Source organism: Hyaena hyaena, unplaced genomic scaffold, assembly GCF_003009895.1.
Source record: "Hyaena hyaena isolate Hyena2069 unplaced genomic scaffold, ASM300989v1 scaffold_158, whole genome shotgun sequence".
In the NCBI taxonomy this organism is placed as follows: domain Eukaryota; kingdom Metazoa; phylum Chordata; class Mammalia; order Carnivora; family Hyaenidae; genus Hyaena; species Hyaena hyaena.
Genome location: NW_024080790.1, coordinates 1302885 through 1325490, shown reverse-complemented (window position 1 = coordinate 1325490; position 22606 = coordinate 1302885). Strand labels below are relative to the sequence as shown.

Sequence of the window (22606 nt, the reverse complement as noted above, 5' to 3'; positions counted from 1 at the left end):
GCTGAAGTTGGAGGGTGATGCAGGTCACACCTATCTGGCCCACTGATGGGCAGAACCTTAGGGAGTGTATCTGCATGAAGAGCTGGAGACACTAATGTTAGGAAAGAACTCTTTCTAAGGGAAGAAGGTGATAGCACAATAAGCTGACCCAGGGCCAAAACTTTGCTCATTGGAAAAGAGGAAATAATTCTGAACTAAAGTAGTAGTGGTGATGTACACCTATCAGTGGAACCAAATCTCAAGGCTCTCTCTGTAAAGCAATGGGGGCATCAGCAGCCTCACAGCCCTGCTCCTACAGTGAAGCCAGCTGACTTCATGCCAACAGGAGTGTCAGTGGCTCCCAGCAGGCGTCGGGTGTCTGATGGGTGTGGCAATGTCCAGCAGAACTGATAGCTCCATGGGGTGTGGCAGGGGCAAAGGGAGGTTGCAGAGCTGGAGGAGGGGAAAGATAGTTGGGAGTGGGAGGGTGTAGCTCTCTGACCTTATCCACCAGCATATGGGAGACACACACCCTGAGGACGCCCAAAATGCTCTCAGGGTGAAGGTGTGGGGAAGTAGGCAAGACCTGGAACTCTACACTGGCAGGTAGGAGCAAGAGTCAGAGATACACGTGGATGAACTCTAATGATGTAATGAGTGCACAGGTGTCCAGGTGCGTGCACAGGTGGGGAGCACAAAAGAGGGAGCCACAATGTCTACATGGGAGGGGTCAGGGAAGGTCTCCTAAGTCAGCTGACGTTGGTAATTCAGAGTGGGTTGGTAATTCAGGGTGGAAGGCAAGAGGAACTGAGTGTGCAAAGGCCTGGAATATAAGGGAGTTAGCCAGAGTTTGGGGGAACTAACTGAAAGCAGTTCAGACTAAATACAAGGGAGTGGTCAATGAGGCCACAAAGATTATGTTCCTTGGTAAGGAATTTAGACTTTATCCTGCTGGCAATGGTGAAACTCAGAAGAGGGCTTTATGCAGGGAAATCAGATGAACAAATCAGCAAGAAAGCTTTTCACCACTATACTCCCACTACTCCTAGCTAACCCCACTGGTCTCAGAGGGCTGCTTCCTCCAGGAAGTGTTCCCTGACCACCTCTCAGACTCAGCCAGCCCTCAGCTCAGGCTTCTAGAGGTTTCCAAGCACCTCCCCTTTCCCTTCCCATCACACTGTGTCTTGATTACCTGTGCCCTGTACATTTTTCTCTCCCCTCATACACTGTGAGCACTGGAAACCAGGAACTATGTCTGCTGTGTTCTACATTGTATCCCAAGCACCCCACACAGTGCCTAGTATAAGTATTTCATATGTATTTACTTAATAGAAAAAAAAAAAGCCTATGAGAAGATAATCCTGTGGTTTCCAGCTAGAGCTACAAATTACAGGTTGAAAAGGGGAGACAAGGAGACCAGGGAGAAGGTTCTTGGCAGTAATTTAGTTAACGAATGATGAGGGCCTGACCTGAGGCAGTGGTGGTAGAAATGGAGAGCAGAGAGAGATCGAGAAAATATTTAGGAGGCAGCACTGGTAGGCTTGAGCAACTAAATGAGGGAAGTGAGAGGATCAGATAAGGAGAGGAGGGTTCCTAGGCTTCTGATTTAAGCAGCAGGTAGAGGACAGATTAACTAAGACTGACTACTCTGGAAGAGGAGGCAATGTGTTGAGGAAGATGATGAAATCACAGTTTAGACATGTTGACTTTGACATGCCTGTACGACATACAGGCGGAGAGGTCCAAGGGACAGCTGGAATCATAGCACCAGAGCCCAGGACAGACATCTGGAATAAAGACAGAGACTTGAGAGCTCTCAGCCTATGGGTGATGACTAAAGATCAAGGAGGGGACAAGATATCCTAGGGAGCAACGGAGAAGGGAAAACAACATATACCTATATGAGGTAGGCTTATAAGAGGAGGATCCCCACCTGTAAGAGGTGGGCTTAGGGAGAGCTATGGAGGGAAAAGGAGACATGAGAGAGGGAGGGAGAAAAGAGAGCAGTATCACAAGGAGAAGTGGCTTTAAGGACTAGTAAACAGGGTCCAACAGTGTGTAGAAACTTTCAGCCAGCCCCAGCCCTCATCTCCCTTAACAGGTGAGAAAACTAAGGTCCAGGGACACTCAGGTATTCGAGGCCACAAGCCATTATTGCCCATAGTCATATACATCAGTGGCTCTCAATTATGATCCCTGAAGTCCTGGGGGTCCCAAAGACCCTTCCAGTGTGGTCCAAGAGGTAAAGAACACTTTTATTATAATACCAAGACTTTTTTGCAGTATTCAGCTTGTTAACATTTGAACTAATAATGCAAAAGCAACAGTGGGTAAAACTGCTGGAGACTTAACACAAATCAGTGAAGTTATATTCTTTACTGCAGGTACTCTGATTTAACAAAAAGGCCAGCTTCACATAAGGATGCCCATAATAGAATAATAATTATTGATTTTTTTAAAAACACGACCCTTGGGACACCTGGCTGGCTCAGTCAGTGGAAACTGTGACTCTTGATTTCAGGGTCGTGAATTCAAGCCCCACGTTGAGTGTAGAGATTACTTTTTAAAAATCTTTAAAAAAAGAAAAAAAAACCCATGACCCCTAAATACATCTTGTTAATAGTCTATGCATAAAGCACTTCTGTTACATACCAGTACATACCAAAGTACTAGATACATTTATGTGACTGTTTGCACTGAGAAGTGAACCACCTGCTTTTTCATGAAACATCATTTTTTTAGAAAAATGATTGACAAAAAGAAAAAAAGGAAAGAGCGACTATGATTACTCAGACCTGGGTGTCTGCAGTTGTTTTCTCAAAAATGAATGAAGTGCGCTTATTATCAAGGAAAACCGATTGTATTTTTGCCAATGATAAAATCTGAGCTGGCAAGTAAAAATTAGAATTATACAAAACTTGTCCCCACACCATGAGCTTCACAGCTTCCTGGTACTTAAAGACTTTGCTTGGTAAAACAGTGGTAATATTAATGAATGTAATAATATGGATTGAAATGCGTCTACATTCAGAAGATCTGCATAAATCACTGATCCATTATTTTCCAAATGACCAATGCATGATGTCACAAAGAATGAACAAAAGACCCATTAAAACTAGAAGACAGATCAATGGAGTTGAATATAGCTGAGGATGAGAAGTTCATTGATAAAGTTTCAGATCTCACATGGTGTCTAACTTTTCAGAAACTGCCATTAGTCCAATTTTGGTGAAATATCAAAGATATCCACAATTATCGGGAAAGCCTATTAAACATACCAAGGGATGCTTGAGGGGCTCAGTCAGTTACGCATCTGACTTTGGCTCAGGTCATGATCTCACGGTTCATGAGTTCAAGCCCTGTGTCAGAGCCTGAAGCCTGCCTCAGATTCTGTGTGTGTATGTGTCTACCCCTCCCCCATTCACACTCTCTCTCTCCCTCAAAAACAATAAACATTAAGAAAAACTTTTTTTAAATACCAACTGCAAATCTGTATGAAGCAGGTTTTTATTCATCTACTCCAACCAAAGCAATATATCATATAAGACTGGTAAAGAAGCAGATATGAGAATTCTAATGTCTTCTTTTAAGCCAGTCATTAAAGAAATTTGCAAAACTGTAAAATAATGACTTCCTAAATTTTTTAAAAGTTTTATTTAAGAAATCTCTACACCCAAAGTGGGGCTCAAACTCATGACCCTGAGATCAAGAGTTGCATGCTCCCCTGACTGAGCCAGCCAGGTGCCCCCAAATTTTTTTATTTTAGAAAATACATTTTTATAAAAGGTATGTTGGGGTACCTGGGTGGCTCAGTTGGTTAAGTGTCTGACTTTAGCTCAGGTCATGATCTCGTGGCTTGAGGGTTCAAGCCCCATGTTCGACTCTGTGCTGACAGCTCAGAGCCTGGAGCCTACTTCGGATTCTGTGTCTCCCTCTCTCTCTCTGCCCCTCCCCACTCATACTCTGTCTCTCTCTCAAAAATAAATATTAAAAACATATATATATACATATGAAGTATTTTATTTAACATGTAAAGGATTTGATTACTGTTATTTTTATATAATTAATAAATACTTCTAAAACCTGTTTCTAATGTTATGTTTCCAGACTTGTATTACAGTAAATATCTACAGCTACAGCCCACAAAAAGGAACCTGAAGTCTTCAATAATTTTTAAGAGTGTGAAAGGGTCCTGAGACCAAAACATTTGAGAATGTTGGTAGAGATCACCCCTTCCTGGCTGCCAATTCTTGGATTTTATATCTAGCACACCCACCCGTCCCATGCATTTCTCCACAAAATACAGAATTATAAAAACTAAAATAAAGGCAAAAAAAGCAAAATTTAGCTGAAGAAGAGATGAGACAGCATGCACACTGAACTAAACAGAGAATAAGACTCTTTCCTTCCAATATAATATTCCTTTAAGGGCTAGGACCTGCTAAGTAACCCTGCCAGGCTAGGCTGGGTTTCTCCACAACTCATTCCTACTGCCACCTGTGGGAGAAGACAGACTGAGGGCAGAGGGCTCAGTGGGAATTCAGTTGTCATCTCCTTCATGTTCAGTATCTGATTTGATATAGCAGCCAATGAAGTAAGGTGGGGCAGGGGGCATTCTGTATTACTCAGGACTTACAGGGGAGGAAACAGAGGTCTGTGTCTTGCCTGACACCAACCAGTACACGAAAGACCAGGGCGGGGTTGGGTTGTCATCCAGGATTCTCTCCCTTGGGCACTAGCTTCTCTTCCCCACTCAAGCCTAGAGGTCCATCAATCATTAAAGATACATTACTTAACTTGCAACTAAGGTCTTCTCTTTAGTTTATAAGCCACATAAGGTTTTTTTTAATCCTCTGTTCATTCTTATGGGTAACTGGTCTTTTTATAATAGTTTGTAAGAAAAAGTGAATCTGTATTACTTTTCAATCACAAAATTGATTTTAAAATGATTAAAAGTTGGGGTGCCTGGGTGGCTCAGTCAGTTAAGCATCTGATTTCAGCTCAGGTCATGATCTCTCTGTTCGTGAGTTCCAGCCCCATGTCAGGCCCTGTGCTGACAGCTCAGAGCCTGGAGCCTGCTTCGGTTTCTGTATCTCCCACTCTCTCTGACCCTCCCGTGCTCACGCTGTGTGTGTGTGTGTGTGTGTGTGTCTCAGAAATAAATAAAACATTAAAAAAATCTTTTTTAAAAAAGAAGACAAAGAACGAACAATAGACATAATGCAAAAGTTGGTTCTTACAAAATAGACCTCTAACAAAATTATCATGAAAAAAGCATGAAGCATTAAATATGCGACATTAAGAATGAAAAAGGATAGAGTACATACAGATATGAAAACAAGACTATGAAAATTGTATGCTAATAATTTTTTAAGAAAAATTTTAAATTACCAAATTACTTGGCTAGACGTGAAATAATAATAGTTTTAGTAAAACTTATATAGTAGTAGTAGCAGTGATATCCTGGGGTCTCCTCTTAAATGCAAACCCCAGGGAAGTAAGTGCTAGTGAGTTTCTTCTTAGGTTGCCTTTTATGACACAAGAGATGGGTTTTTAAAACCTAGGCCTATCAGGATGGAGGAAAGAGGATGCCGAGAGTACAAAGAAGGTCCTGACACTTACCCTTGTTTGGCATCCCTGTTTGGCCTAAAGTCAGATTACCAGGTTATACCAGGCTGCCAAGACATCCCACAAGACTCAGCACCTCGAACATGAGATTTTGCCTGCCCTGTCAGACCCAAGTGGGCATTGAGATGCCCCTGTCAATCTGGTTCTGCCCAGGCCCAAGGGTAGCCTACAATCCTCTCTTCCTTACCTGCTTCCTCCTTTCCTCCCCTCCTCACTCCTTCCTTTCTCTTCCTTTTCTTCTTCCCTCTCCCAACCTCTTCTCTCCCATCTTCTGTTGGAAGACAGAGTAGCTCCAGGTGTGGCTGGAGTCCTATCAGGTGCTATATCACCTCTCCTCCCATCCTGTCCTCTCCCTATGCTCACCGCCTGGTACTTCTGACCAAAGGAGTTGCAGCAAATATGTGGAGGCCTGAAGCCTAACCTTTAGCCTGTCTTTGCCCATTCTCCAAACTCATTTCTAAGTCTGATGTCAGAATTGGACAGAGAAGGTGTCCAAGGAGTGTGATGGTATGTGCAGTAAAGGAAAGCAGTTGTCCAGCTCTGAGCCCTGATATTGGAGTTAATGCAAGAGATCTCTCATTTAAACCTTACACTGTCTGTAGCTCAAATGAATGTCTGAAACATATAAGCACTCTAATTTGAGTGCTAATTTGAGACTCTAATAAGTCTCTAATTTGTAGTTTGATGAATAAAAGTTAAATCTATTTAAATGTGTTACTCTGTCAGGGTGCCTGGGTGGCTCAGTTGGTTAAGCATCTGACTCTTAGCTCAGGTCATGATGTCACAGTTTGTGGGATCAAGCCCAATACTGGGCTCTGCACTGTCAGCATAGAGCCTGCTTGGGATTCTCTCTCACCCTCTCTCTTTGTCCCTCTTCCATGCACACACTCTCACTTGAAATAAATGAACATTAAAAAAATAAATGTGTTACTCTGTCTATACCAGCTTGTGACCACCAGCATTATCTCAAGTATCAGACACTAGAAGCACCACCACTATTGTGTGTGTGTGTATGTGTGTGTGTGTATGTGTGTGTGTCTATGCACGCATGCCTGCACATTGGCAGAGGAAATCCATTAAATATTTAGTGATAGAAACAATGATCTCCTTCAGAATGGGGATGACCAATGTATACCACATTGCTGTGGTCAAGTTGTGAGGTCATGGGGGGTGGGTGTGGGAAGGGGGCCACAACAGAGAGTTGAGTTTAGCTGGAAAAAGTTCCTTGGGCGGGGAGGGGCACCTGGGTGGCTCAGTCAGGTAAGCATCCAACGACTTCGGCTCAGATCATGATCTCATGGTTTATGGGTTCCAACCCCACGTCGGACTTTGTGCTAACAGCTTAGAGCCTGAAGCCTGCTTTGGATTCTGTGTCTCCCTCTCTCTCTGTCCCTTCCCTGATTGCACTCTGTGTCTCCCTCAAAAATAAATAAATATTAAAAATTTTTTAAAAAAGGTTCCTTGGTGAACTTTGCAATGATTTAGTCTTGGGTTGACCCTAGCCACTAGCAGCCCCTAGGGCAGGTACTTCAATGGACTCCTAACATTGCTCAAAACCTCAGGGGTGGGATAGGATGTGGAGGATGGATACTCACTGAGACCTACAACTTCTGCTGACTACCTGGGTCTTGAGTAGCCAGCCTGTCCAGATAACAGAAAACTGATGCTGTAGTGACACTGACCACACCCAAAGCCAGGACACTTGACCGGGCATGTTCAAGTGCATTAACAGGCACAGTGAGTTGGAACAATTTAAAATCTGGACCATACCAGATGTTCAGTGGTCCTTACCAAAGTCAGCCTCTGTTGAGAATATAGAAAGGAATCCAGCAATAGAGAACTAAAAACCTACAGGAATAAGAGAAAGTGCTACAACATGAGCACTTCCTAGTCCAGATTGGTATTATGATTTGAAAGGCCCTAAGGAAGGTCCCCAAACCCTCTACCTTTCTAGTAAAATGATACCTAAAATCCCCAAATTAGAGTGCTCTTCCTTTCACTGCACTTCCACTAGTTTGGGCAGTCCTGGGTGAAACTGGGACCAGTGTTACTCTGAGCTGTTAGCACTCTTCCACCCCAGATCAGATGAAGACTCAGAAAGAAGTGTAATGGAAGAAAGAATGAGGACACAACTTTCTAACATTGCTGCAACTGATTCTACTACCAATCTAGACTTTCAGGTCTCTCTCCCTAAACCCACCAAACCTATTTGAGTTCAATATTCACAAACAACAAGCTGCTTCTTCAAAGTACCCAGCACTCCCTGCCACCTTGAGACATACTAAATAGGGTGCTCTCAGCATGGGTTCTATGTTGGTTCAAGGGTTGGAAGTTAACTCCAGACCTCCCTCTGCAGCTGCCTCTGTATCCAGTATGGGGTGGGGGGACATTGGAGGGGACATAGTAGGAAGCCTGGTATATATTGGTGTGATCTGTCAGGCCCTTAGAGTAAGTCCCCCTTCCGAAAATATCCCACCTATTCCAGACCCACCTGACACCTAAAATTTCACCGTTAGAGGGCCCTTAAAGTTACTCAGTAAGTCCCCAGAGAAACACAGAGACCTCTTAACTTGGGGTGAGGGTAAAGGATTAGTGAGAAGTCACAAAAGAACAAACCAATAATAGCGCTGGAATTCCTAGATGAGAGGCTTAGAGGTAGCTATCCAGTGGGAAGAGGAGTGAGGGTGGGGAAGTCAGAGGATTGGGAGTATGTATGTATAATAAAAGCATGTTTTCATAACAAATACAGTTTTTAATTACGTCAAAATCAATCCCTTCCCCCTTTAGTCATTTTGCCTGTCAGAGGCAGGCAGACACTTGAGGCTGACCCGAGGAATATAGTAATTCTCTGCAAAGTCTCCTCCCTGGAGGAGTCTAAGGAAAGGAGTGCAGCCCCTTGGGCCAAGAATGGCAGGAAAAGAGCCGAGTAAATTGTGGGCTGGACTGCCTAGTCACATGATGGGATCTCACTGCTTCTTGTCACGTAATCTCTTTTTCCCTCCTCCTCTGGTCTCTCCCTCTCCTCCTTTCCCCTCCCTCTGCTCTGTTTTGATTTGGTTAAAATAGATGCAAACTCTGGTCTTTTCTATTTTTAATACCTAGCCATTACATAATCCACAACGTAATTGCTGACTTGAAAAACTATTGGCAAGGGTAGAAAATCCCCAGAGTTTTAAACAGGAAAAGGATTATTACAGCACAAAAGCCTCTGGCAGTTTTACTGACTGGTAAACCGTCTGTAATCGTCACTTGCCAGTGAAGTCACATGGGCCCTGGGAAACCCTCTCCCCATCTAAGGAAAAGCAGGCTGGGGGAAGGGATGAACCACAGCCTAAGCTAGAAGGAGGCTGCTTTGTGTGTCCTGGACTTGAGGGGTGGGGAGGGGGAACAGCAGGGCTGATGGAGTGAGCTTTAAATTACCTGCCCTCTCCAGGACTCCTTTTAATTGCTTTTGTTTCTTGCTAGTGACTGAAGTCTCTAGCAGCAGACATCCCTCGTTAACTTCCTGGGCTTTCTACAGCCTCCAAAATCCAGCCCCTGAGTGAGGGTGGACTATCCCAGTTAAATATATGAGTTTATAAAGACAGAGGAGCAAGGAAGACTGCTTGTTAATCACAGACACCTGACCCATTCCTCTGCTTTCCACATATTAGGCCAACCACTATATTATTTAATTATTCAACAAAATGAACCAATAAAAACATAATAACTAGAGACTTGGTAAAGCGTTGGAAGGGGAGCAGATTTTGCCACCCCAAAATATGTCTCTGGCATAAGGATTTTTCTGAGCTAAAAGTAATCAAAATGTGGGGCACCTGGGTGGCTTGGTCAGTTAAGCCTCCAACTTTGGCTCAGGTCATGATTTCATGGTTCTGTGACTTCAAGCCCCACATAGGGCTCTCTGCTGTCAGCCATATCAAAATTATCTCATTAAGACAAAATTGTCTAGGGGCATCTGGGTGGTTCAGTCAGTTAAGTGACCTTTGGTTTCTGCTCAGCTCATGATCTCATAGTTTGTGGGTTTGAGTCCCATATCAGCCTCTGTGCTATCAGCTCAAGCTCGGGCCCTGCTTGAGATTTCTCTCCTTCCTCTCTCTCTCTGCCCCTCTCCTACGCACACTCCCATTCTCTCTCTCTCTCTCTCAAAATAAATAAACTTAAAAAACAAACAAACAGAGGCATCTGGGTGGCTCCCTTGGTTAAGCATCCAACTTTGGCTCAGGTCATGATCTCACAGTTTCTAAGTTTGGAACCCCACATTGGGCTCTGTGCTGACAGCTCAGAACCTCGAGCCTGCTTTGGATTCTGTGTTTCCCTCTCTTTTTTTTTAAATGTTTTATTTATTTCTAGGAGAGAGAGCGTGAGCAGGGGAGGGTCAGAGAGAGAGAGGGAGTCACAGACTGAAACAGGCTCCAGGCTCTGAGCTGGCTGTCAGCACAGAGCCCGACGCGGGGCTCGAACCCACGAACCGCGAGATCACGACCTAAGCGAAAGTCGGACACTCAACCGACTAAGCCACCCAGGCGCCCCTGTGTTTCCCTCTCTTGATGCTCTTTCCCCGCTCATGCTCTGTCTCTCTCTCCTTCAAAAACATACATTTTTACTTAAAAAAAATTTTTTTTAATTGTCTGTCTGTGTTAGGGGTATGGCTATTGCAGAAGATACAGAGGGGACAAGGATAGCTTTCCCTGGTTTTGCCAATTCTGCCACAGTCCCAACCCCAATAATCAATTTGGGTACCTACAGGTGACAACTCCTTCAAAAAATGTTTGCTGAATCCACAGACTGGACTAGTTGCTGTGGACATAACAGTAAACAAAATCACTGCCCTCATAGAACTGCCAATTCAGGGAGCCTGGGCGGCTCAGTTGGTTAAGCGTCTGACTCTTGATTTCAGCTCAGGTCATGATCTCAGGGTCGTGAATTTGAGCCCTGTGTCAGGCTGTGCACTGACAGCATGGAGCCAGCTTGGGAGTCTCTCTCTCTTCCTCTTTCTCTGCATTCCCCACCCCCTGGATGCACATGTGCTCTCTCTCTCTAAAAATAAATAAACTTAAAAAAAAAAACCTACCAGTTCAGTGAGAGAGATAGGCATTAATCAAAATATTACACAAACATATCATTATAAGCCATGATAAAGGCTTATGAGGGTAAAGTATAGAGCACTAAGGGCATTTAGAACAGGGGAGCCTGACTGGGCCTGAGGGTTCCTAAAAGATTACACCAGGGACTTCAGGGTCCTTTTAATTCAGCACCTGATCTTCCCCCTCCACTCCCTCCTTCCTTACTTTCTGTAGTCAATATTTACTGAGGTTTTTTCCTATGTACAGAAGATAATGCTAAGTTATTTCTTTTTCAAAATGTTTATTATTTGTAGAGAGAGTACATGTGTGCATGAGTGGGGGAGGGATGGAGGGGGGAGAGAGAATCCCAAGCAGGCTCCATGTTCAGTGTGGTGAACAATATGGTACTCAATCCCACATCACGAGATCATGATCTGAGCCGAAACCAAGAGTCAGATGTTAAAACAACTGAGCCACCCAGGCGCCCCAATGCTGTTCTTTTTATGTATGGTCTCATTTGATTCCTACAACAAACTTACAAGTTAGCACTTTAAAAGGATCTGATGAGAAAGGCCAAATCACACTTTGTAATGAGAGCGATATACAATTCATAACCTAAGTTAAGACTATACTGGCTGCAGGTTGACAAAAAATCCAAATAAAAAATAGGGGCACCTGGATGGCTCAGTCAGTTAAGCACCCAACTTCGGCTTGGGTCATGATCTCACAGTTCATGGTTTCGAGCCCCACGTCAGGCTCTGTGCTAGCTCAGAGCCTGGAAGCCATTTCAGATTCTGTCTCCCTTTTTCTCTGACCCTCCCCTGCTTGCTCGCTCTCTCTCAGAAATAAATAAAACATTAAAAAAAAAATTCCTAATAAAAATAAAAAAGGAGAGGCTGGACCCATGTAAATGAAATGTCCAGACTGAGACTAACATAAAGCCTGGTTAGATCCAGGTGCTCAAAAGATGCCATCTAGGCTCCATCTCTGTCTCACAACTCAGCTTTCATCTGTGTTAGCTTCAGCATGCCCTCTGGGGTGGCAAGATGACCACTTAGGAGCCTCAGAGTTGTACACATTCTACAGGCTTGGCAACCCAGTTTGAAAAAAAAAAAAAATGAGAATTCACTTCTTAATAGTTCCCCCAAAAAGTCCAGAGTCTTAATTGGCCTGGATTTGAGACCATGCCCATGCCACCTGCTGTTCTCTGATTGGCATAACCATGTGTCCTCCCTCTAGAGCCAAGAGATGGACCTGACTCCACCAGAACCCAGTCTGAGAACAGAGAAGGATGTGGTCCCCCAAAGGAAAATCAATATGCTCTCACCTGAGAAGAGAGAATGCATGCTGGGCAGTCAAAGCCCACTAATCACTACTGTCCTCAAAGTTTGGAATAAGAGTGGACTTTAAGATTATACTGTAAGTTCTTCCATCAACTGGGTCTTCCTTCCTAAGATGTGAGCATGAGTCCTCATTTAGTGTGACAGTGGCTGGATTTGCCATGGTCCTACTCCAGCTGCTCAGAGACCTTGGCTTCTTGCTCTAGGGCACTTACTGAAGTTTTAATAGATGTTTAAATACTTACTCAGAGCAGTCTCTAAGTCCCAATACTTTGTGGAAGACTTTTCTGCCTCCCTTCAACTCCCAAATGATGTGCCCTACTCAGTGCTGCTGTGGACAAAGAAGCTGCAGCTCTCTAGCTCTTTGACCAGCATCTCAGGGTCTATGTAAATTATAAGGAAGAAAGGGAATAACAAGCCCTTTGTTGGGAAGCTCTGCTCCCCTTTCAGTGTCTGAACTGAAAATGGCTTCCACTGGGCGGAAAGAGGAATATCAGGGTTGTTCCTGAACTATCTAACAAACAGACCTCCACAAGAAGGATCTTGGGGGAGGATCAGAACTAAACATTCCATGGGTTATACAGTAAGCACTACAGCAATCAGATGTCAGCTGCAACCACTCTGTGAGCATGTTGTTTTTGTTTGTTTGTTTGTTTGTGAGAACGTGCACATGAACCCTGGAGAGGCAGAAAAAGGAAGAAAGAGAATCCCAAGCAGGCTCCACACTGTCAGCAAAGACAGAGCCCAGGATGGGCCTTAATCTCATGAACTGTGAGATTATGACCTGAGCCAAAATCCAGAGTTGGATGCTTAAACAACTAAGCACCCAGCATCCCCAGGCATGTTTTAAATCAGCCTGGATCCCCCCAATCCAGTGACCCTCCCACAATTTCTGCAAATTCCCAGAAGCTAATGCTCTGAACAGTCCCTTTTGGCTATAACTCCAGCTCCTGCTGGATTTTTTTATTATCTCACTCACATCACACTTCCTGAGGCTGGTCTCTTTCTTCTGCTCAGAGCTGTCCCCCCAGAAGTGAGACTCAGCTCCCTTTTTCCATGCTTTACCAAAAAGAAAAAAATACACATACACAGACAAAAACACTGTGTTTATCAGACTTTCCCAAAGTTGTGAAGAGACAGAAGGGTTTTATATTGTTACCATGCTTCTTGGCTCTTTCACCCCCTCCAGACATTGCCTATATTTAGGAGGGGGTCTTTCCTTCCCTCAGGAAACTAAATTCTCCTTATATTATTCAGAGAAACTTAGCTCTCTATCTCCCTTCCTCTGGTATCCAATGACCCATACCTGGAGTAAGTCCCACTGGGAACCAGGTTCCACTCCAACACTGAGGAACAAAAAATTCTGAACTTCACTCTCTCACCACCACCATTCTGTACTGGTGAAGAGAATGGAATGACTTTTTTCTCCTATATATATGAATTGGGCCACCCGTCTTCAAAACAGAACTAGCGGAATCAGTTTTGGTTTTAAATAGGTTTCTATTAAACCACTCTAGGTAAACTCTCCAGCTCACAGAAAAACCTATGTTATAAGTCAGAAACAATTCCCATACACCCATACTAGGGGCTACTGACACTGGGAATGTTATGGAAGGCAGTGCTTTTGCCCCAAAATGTTGCCTGTCTTTGAAAGACAAAGAGGTTTTGGCCTTGTGCCACCCTCTGATGGAATTCCTAATATTTCCAGGCTAGAGTTCTGGAGCCTCAAATTCCAGTGAAATAGGTAAAACTAAGGTGTCCACTTCAAGGTCTCCTTTCACCTAGGTTGACAGGAGGAGCCTGAGACCAAGATTAAAACCGGCCGAGAGGCTTCTCCAAAAGACATGCAAGGACAAATGCAAAGAGCAGGTTTCCCTCAAAACTCAGGCTGGCTCAGTCTTGCCTACCCTGGGCCAATAAGGTAATTTTCTGTTTTCTTCCAAAGGAAGGAGCTAGCAAACCTTCTCAACCAGAGAAGGCCCAGCCCTTTGAAACTGCATCAGAGACAATAGGCAGAGAAGCTCTACAAGGCTATGAATACCAAAATGTAGCAAATCCTGGGAAAAAAAAGAATTCTGAGCTTTGAATTCCTTTGTTCTTCACACCAAGAAATACAACTATAGACACCATGGCCCAGTAGCCTCGTTTTAGTTTCTGGGAAGAGAAAGGTAGTGAGAAGTCTCTAAATTCTTCTCAGAGGCTAAGATTTCTAATACTAGATCAATATTTTACATGAGGGGAAGGCAAAAGTTGACATTTTGTTCATTAATGCTGTAATTAGAAGAATACAGCCTTGGAGTGCATGGGTGGCTCAGTTAAGTTCCCAACTCATGATTTCGGTTCAGCTCATGATCTCATGGTTCATGAGATTGAACCCCATACTGGGTTCTACTCTGCACTGACAGCAAGGAGTCTGCTTGGGATTCTTTCTCTCCCTCTCTCTCGCTGCCCCTACCGCCCCCTCCATGCACTCATAAGCTCTCCCTCAAAATAAAGAAATAAACGTTAAAAATTTTTTTAAAAACAAAACAGCCTTAAATATTTTTTAATCCAAAGGAATCCTTTAATAAAATTTAAAACAGAATAAATACATTCCAAATCAAATAGGATTTAAAAAAAATAAATGGAACACTGTATTCATATTGCTCTGCACTTGCTCCTTTGGTTGGTAAAATTACTTCAAAGTTTTCACAGCCACATAGTATTTCACAGCACCCTAATGGATATTTACCAGCACAGTGAACATTCCTATCCAGAGGATTCTGTGCTCATTTCTTAAATGAAATTCCAGTTTCATCTGGAATGGATAAAATGGATAAGTATTTTTAGATGAAATTATATTCTTCACCCATTTTCTATTGGGTTTGTTTTTTTACTTATTAATTTATAGAAACCTTTTACATCCATCATCTATTACATATATTGCAAAACTTTTCTCCCATTCTGTTGGTTGTCTTCTAACTTTTGTTTATAATGCCTTTTGCCAGACAGAAGTTTCTCATTTTGTGTGGCAAAATCAGTTAAAAACAATTTAGAAAGTACTGCCATGGGAGCAGCACACCCTGAGCTCTGAGCCACACAGCCTCTTCTGCTGGGGCCACACGATCTTGCTTGGGTTCTTGTGCTGAAATGGTTGATTGGACAATCATTTTCTGAACTGTTCATATCTGACCAAAGTGGTAGTATAAAGGAAGCAAGTCAAGAAGTAGCAAAAAGAATTGCTAAGACTTGTTTTGTTTCCACCTATTTGAAGGCTCTTTCTTAAACACTTAGAGTCATATACCAACAATGTCATAAGAATCCTGAATTAAAAACCCCAAAACATCTTTATAAACAATAATCTGAGTATTTCCAGACCCTTTCAAATTGTGTGGGCTTTAGGGCATTATTTGCTGTCACTGTGCAGGGAAAAACAAATTCCAGACCCCACAAGAACAGAAAGGCTCAAGAGTCTAATGATTCCTAGAGTTTTAAGCAAGAAACCACTAGTTTCCTTTCCTCTCACAGATTAGTACTGACTCAGTCTGATCCTGAACAGTTCAAAAAAAACCCCTTGTGGCCAAATAGGATTTTCCCTGCAAGAGTACTTAGTCCCTATTTCTGCAAACTCTACCTAAAGGCCCAATACTTTGTGGAGATTGTCCCACTTGGCCAGAATGTCTCTCCTCCAACAATTCCACAGTATTGAGGCACACAGTGCAGGCCTTAAAGATGGTTCTGGCCTTCTTCCGTCTAGCTGGAAACTAGCATTCCTCGAGGAACTTGGTTCTAGGCAGTGACGGTTCTGCCATAAAATCATTCTTCAGTACCCAGGGGTACCAAGAAGAGAAACAGATGGTCTGTCTCAATATGGATTCAAAGCCATTATACCTACAACCTTACCAAAAAAAAAAAAAAAAAAAATCCTTCATTTGCCAAAGTCTCTACCAAACAACTACACTCCTCACTGCTCTCAGCTCCTGACTTCTCGACCATCAAGACCTTTGGCCCCTTGATCACATTCTGCCTTTACACTCCAAGGCAGACCTTTTGCCTGGTCATGACCTCCTATATCCTTCTGTATTTCTATCTCTCCTTGTCTTTACTTCTACAGCTTCATTCTTCAACTTCATTGAGATTTCCAGCCTCTTGACATCCAATCCCATCATTTTGTTACCTATCAGTCCTTCTTAGGATTCACTCTGTTCTCTAACCAACTGGACAACAATCAGTTTACTACCAATATCCTAGACTCCCCTTACTCCAAGTCTTCCACTTGCCCCATGAAACAGCTCCCAGTTGAATATAAATGCCCTCTGCTTTATCCCTGCTGAATACTGCTAAAGCAGCCACCAAGTCATGAGGCTGCTTCCTCTAGGAAGTCATCATCTCCAACATTACCTATGCCTTTAGCACTACTCAGCTATCCACTTACATGTCTTCAGATCATTGCCAGTGGCTCAACAGCTTTTAAAAACTATGTCACTGTCTCCACTATACCACCTGCTCCTATCAGATGACTTTAATTTCTTCTGTCCAGAGAAAACAAAGCCAAACAGAAAGGAAATCCAATTTTCTGTCTCTCCCAAATCTTAACAAATCCCTCTGCCCCATCCATCACATCCTTTGTCCCTATCAAATGAGACTAGAAAATGCTCAATGGAGAGCTAGCAAAAGATAGAAATGTTATAAATGGTGGTGATGGTGATGATGGGAGTTAAGTTCAGTAGTAGCCTTTGTCCTTTGTTCAGTTCAATCTCTCCAACAGTGTTCAGGATATAGTAGACCTTTTCCCCCAGGGGCCTTGCTCAATTTTTAGTTCTCTTTTCTATCTTCAACTTCTCCCTCTTAACTGGCTTTTCCCACCACACCACAGGGACATCTTGGATCTCAAAAAATAAATAACCCTTCCTAGACTCTGTGTTCCCCCTTCACTGTTCTCATTTCATAAACAAGCTTCTTATAAGAGTGACCTCCCTGACTGGGTCTATACCCTTGCCTCCATTTGCTAGCTACAGAGGTACTGTCTAGTAGAAGAAAGTGGATTGCTCTTATTTGCCAAAGGTCTGCTCTTTGGAAAATTGCTTTAGAGATTAGCAAAGAAGCACAGAAAATAAATTATGTTGCTATTAATTCAAAGTTTTAATAATATGAATGAAAATAAATTTTAATAATATAAATGAGAATAGATTTACCTTTATATCAATACTACCTTCAGCTAGAGTATAAGCAAGATTATTTAAAGCATTCTTTAAAACAAATCTCGGGTGCCTAGCTGGCTCAGTCAGTAGAGCACGCAACTCCTGATCTCAGGTTATTGGGTTCAAGCTCCATGCTGGGCATGGAGCCTACTTTAAAACAAAACAAAACAAAACAAAAGAAACCTGTTTTCACAAAAGCACCTTGATTCTCTAAATCTAAAAACTAGAAACAATCTCTCCTCTGAGTTCCCACAGCATTGGTCTATACCTATAATACCCTACCACTTAATCTTCAATTATCATAAACTCTCTGATCATTTATCAAATACAAATTTGATACACAGATTTTACAAGTACCTATTATAGATCAGATAATTCTAATCTAATCAACTCAAATCAGGCTAATCAAATCAATCTAATATTAACTAATTAAATCAGCCCCCCTGAAGAACCCCTAATGACATTTTGCTAACTTAATACAAGGCTTTTTTTTTTTTTTACACATTGAAATTTAATAAAGTTGCATTCAGTCACTCACGTCCTGTAATTTTTCACTTAAATGTGCCTTGCAAAGTCTCAAATATTGAGGTATTATCATGTCAATTTGGGTTCCGACTGAGAGGACTAAGGTAAAAGTCAGTGAGTCAGTGAGACAGGAATTATCCAATCCAAGGGCTGTGAGTAGGGTATTCAGGGGGAAGGAATGCATTTTTCCTCTCCCTTACCTAAAAATACCTGAGAAATGCTCCTCCTAGAGGGACTGAGACTTTCTCCCGCACAATGGCTATTACCTTCTGCTTCAATTCCTTTCACATAATCTGAATGTCAGCTCCTCAACAAAGGCATAGCTTTGCCCTCCTGGACCTCTCAAAGTTTGCTCATATCTGAAATAAGGAAGTTTGCCTAGAACATCTCCAAAGTTTTTTGATGTAAATAACTGCACATTACTTACAGTGTGAAAATCAAATTTTATTTAAAAAGCAGGTTCAATGCTTTTCTTTTGTCATGAAGAAGCTTTACATCCCCAACCACCCCCTACATAACCATTAGATTATCTACATGGGACCAATAATTTTCCTAAAGCAGGACACTGAGATTGATATCAGGAGCTTCTTCCAAAACACTGACATTCTGCCCTCACAGTCCCTCTGAAGAAGCCAGTCCTTAATCCTTACCAAGGCAGAATTACAGGCTTAAAGGACTGTGCTAAGGGTAAAAGGTAGCCAGGAATTCATGCCAGGAAACACAGAGCAGGACCAGGTGACAGGCTCCAGTCCCCCTGGAGCCGGAGCCAGAACCTCCCAGTTTGCTTTACCCTCGTGGAGGGTATAATTTCCAGCAGGGCTAAAAATCACCAATGGCACACAGCCAGAGGGCAGGGCTAAGCTGGGTAAGCAAAAGCCAGCGATGAGCCAGAAAGACTCCAGATTTAGAATCTAAGCAGTAAAGAAGGGTGGTAGAGAGCCTCCTACCGAGGACTTATAAAGTAGCTGCCCTCTTTGGGTAAGATCCAGGTTGCCAATAGGAAATCTCCTACCTCCATGGGCCTCCTCACTTGCTCCAGAGACTTTCTCAGCAGCCTCATGTGTTTAGAAAGAGATCACATGACTGGGACTCAAGTGACACCAGCCTACTGATTTCAGAAACATCCCTCCCCTGTGGAGTCAACAGCTCACAGATCAGAAACTTCCCATGGTACCTCTGTTTCCTCCCTCCCCAATACAAAATCCAAGTGATAAGACTAGTCCCAAAACCACCCAAGCCAATCTGTAGTACGAAGCTGTGGGAAGATTATTCTACATAGTTCAACATGCCTCAAAGATAAAGATTCCTTCAGTCTTTCACTTGCTCACTCACTCATTCAACCAGAGTTTTCTGACTGCCAACTATGCTCCATGCACAGGGCTACAAGGACACCTTGCAGGATTGTTAGCAGACACCAGTCTAGCAATTACCCAAGAAACTCTCTAAAGTGGCCCTTCTGGTTCACAATTTCTGACAAGAGATAACTGTTTGTATTTGTGCTATTAGGAAAGGGTTAGCAAAAATATTTAATTGTGTAAATATGATTATCAGTTGGAAAACTGAAGTAACTTAAGAGAATTCTGATTTTTCTACTCATTAAAGCAGGTCTGTAGGATATCTGCTAGTTAGTACATACATACATAAGTGAATTAACATGTGATTCCAAAAGTAAACAAACTTAATGACTTCACAAAAAAATTTTTTTCCACATAATTAAAGCAGAAAAGCCCTTCCCTCATGGGTCTTAGTCAATATGCTTCTACTGTATTGCTTTCAAAAGAATGAAGCCAGAATTCAATACTAAGTCAGCACAGTGACATGGCTGTAACCAAATTGGCCAACCTTATATCCAAAACACCTCAAGCTATTTATAAAAAGATCAGGACTTCTTTTTCCCCTTTAAATTCAATAGAATACCTGACATTCTCTGGTTTAGAGGAATGTCAGGACCTACAAGGGCCAAAGGACTAAACAGTAACTGTGCGTAGCATGGTATCTTCCCTGGCTGGCTTCTTCCTCCCACCTCTTCACTGTGAATATCCCTAGCTCCAGGCTGCCACTTTTGCTCTAGTCTTTCCCTCCTTGGAAAATTCATCTCTAAAATGGAAAGTGGAGAAATAAGAAATAGAATCTGAGGTCTAAATATCTGAGTTTGAGTCCTAATTCTACTGAGATTCAGTATCCATATAAAGGAAGAAAAAAAAATAATGCATAGCATACAGGACTGTATTAGCCAAGTCACTATACCATGGCCCTTGTAAATGTTGTGACAGTTGTTTTATTATGGTGATTACTGTCCACTCTTATCTCTCAAGCTCTACTCTCAGGTTCTAGCTGACGCCAGTACCACACACTCCTCTCCAGGGTCTGTCAAGCCTACCAATAAGAAAGGGAGAACCGAGACAAAACCACCCTCCCTGAAACATCTCAAAAGGTCAAATCTAGAGCCCCACTCATACTTATTACCTCTACTTTAGAGGTACCTTTTCCTCTAAATGGGAATTCTCAGATTACGGAATATTTACTGTTGGCCCTTGAAATTTAACCCCAAGAAGCAAATTTGTCTCTCCCTTCTAGAAGAGTGGTTCTCCTTTTCAGTTATCCCCTTTCTGTCATGCCGGCTAACTTTCCAACTTCACAGGGTAGACACACACTTTGGCATAATATAACTGTCTGGTTTCAGCCAACTCACCATCCTCAAGTCAGAATCTGTTTCTGTTTTTTTTTTAAGATTTCATTTTTTTAAATTTCTTAAAAATGTTTATTTTTGACAGATAGAGTACAAGGAAGGAAGGGACAGAGAGAGGGAGACACAGAATGCAAAGGCGGCTCCAGGTTCTGAGCTGTCAGCACAGAGCCTGAGGTGGGGCTCAAACGCACCAATTATAAGATCATGACCTGAGCTGAAGTTGTATGCTCAACTGACTGAGCCACCCAGGCACCCCTATTTTTTTTTAATGTTTATTATTTTTGAGAGGGAGAGAGAGCATGAAAGCAGGGGAGGGGCAGAGGAAGAGGGAGCCACAGATCTGAAGCAGGCTCCAGGCTCTGAGATGTCAGCACAGAGCCTAACGTGGGGCTTGAACTCATGAACTGGGAGATCATGACCTAAGCCAAAGTCAGACGCTCAACAAACTGAGCCATTCAGGTGCCCCTAAGATTTTATTTTTTAAGTAATCTCTACACTCAACATGGGGTTCAAATTTACCGCCCCAAGAGCAAGAGTCACATGCTCTACCAACTGAAGCAGCCAAGATCTCCTATTTTTTTAATTTAAAAAAAAATTTTTTTTAACCTGCCTTTTTTTCCTGAATCAGAAAATTTCTGTTAACAACGTATTGTATGATTTTTTAAATATAGACACATAATTATAGCTGTATTTATCTCAATCAAAACAAGTTCATTTCCCATATATTTTTTCCTGTATATACTGTAGGCATCTTTCTGTATATTGATAATTATAGATGGGGGTACCTCAGCTGGTTGAACATCCAACTCATCCAACTCGTGATTTCGGCTCAGGCCATGATCTCAGGGGCTGTGCTGAATGTGGAGACTGCTTAGGATTCTCTCTCTCTCTCTCTCTCTCTTTCTCTCTCTGCCCTTCTCTCCTGCTCATGTTCTTTCTCTCCCCCAAAAAAACAGAGATAGAGAGAGATAGATGTATTTACTTCATTTATCATTGCATGGACTTACCAGTTTATTTGGTCAAATCCTCTACTGGTGGCCATTTTGATTGCTTTATAAATTCTGTAGTGACAAATATCCTCATAAACATATCTCTGTACACTTGCCATGGGGATAAACACCTAGAAGTCAAATGCTAGTTTAAGAGTGTGTACTTCAAATTTGATACATGCTGCCAAAATGAACTTCAGAGAGGCTTGTATTATTTTCCCAAGGTATGAGTTCCTGTTTCTTCAAACTCTCACCAGCAATAAGCATTTTTTCTTTTTAATATTGGTCAATCTAACAGCTGAAAAATCAGGTCTCATTTCTATTTGTATTTTCTAGATTTTAAGTGAAACATCCTTTTTCTATAAGGTTTTAAAAGTCATTTATTCTTCTATGACTTTGGCCCATTTTCTTTTTGTTTTTACTTTTTTCCTATTCATTTATAAGAGCTTTGTGCACACTGAGATATATTGGAAACTCTTTAACCAGTTTGTCAACTACTTTTTGTTTTGCTTATGGTGCTTGTTTGTTGTTTTTTTGTTTTTGTTTTAGCTAATACACCACAGTTTTTCCTTTATAATTTCTGCCTTGGGTGCCACAGTAAAATAACTTTTTTTTCTACTACACTTATTACTTTAGTTTTTGTTTAAAAACCTTTAATCTGGGGTGCCTAAGTGGCTCAGTTGGTTAAGCACCCAACTTTGGCTCAGGTCATAATCTTGGAGTTCACGAGTTGGGAGTTCTCAGAGCCTGGAGCCTGCTTCAGATTCTGTGTCTCCCCCTTTCCCTGCCCCTCCCCCACTCACACTCTGTCCCTCTCTCTCTCTCAAAAATAAACATTTAAAAATTTTTTTAAAAACCTTTAATCTATCTAGAATTTATTTTTGCTAGAAGGTGACAGGGATTTTTTTCCCCCAATGGCTACACATTTTTCCTAAACACTATCCTTTCCCACTAAAACCTAGATCTGGACTTCCTAATCTACTTTGAACTCTGCTCACCAACAAGAAATTCTTATTTCTAGTTGGGATATTTTTTTCATTGCCCACAACAGGTTTTATGTAGGCTGCTGTCTATATATACATTGTTGCCCTTGCCTGGAACATCCTCTTACCTTCCTTCCACAGATCCTTCAAAGCAAAACCATCTCTGAGGTAAGAAGTAAATGCTGGAGCGCCTAGGTAGCTGAGTCAGTAGAGTATGTGACCCCTAATCT

At 42.2% G+C, this 22606-nt stretch overlaps 1 protein-coding gene across 15 annotated transcripts in view; it reads right to left on the bottom strand.

Annotated features, from left to right (window-relative positions):
• The window catches only part of ASPRV1 (aspartic peptidase retroviral like 1), a 115138-nt gene that overhangs the window by 47233 nt on the left and 45299 nt on the right, over window positions 1-22606 (bottom strand). For 2 of the 15 annotated variants that reach the window (XR_005529726.1, XR_005529727.1), the window contains exon 7: window positions 21412-21524. The exons of the other annotated variants lie outside the window; for them this stretch is intronic. The gene's annotated coding sequence lies outside the window, so the exon portion shown is untranslated. The remainder of the gene's footprint in view (window positions 1-21411; window positions 21525-22606) is intronic. 15 annotated transcript variants of the gene reach the window in all.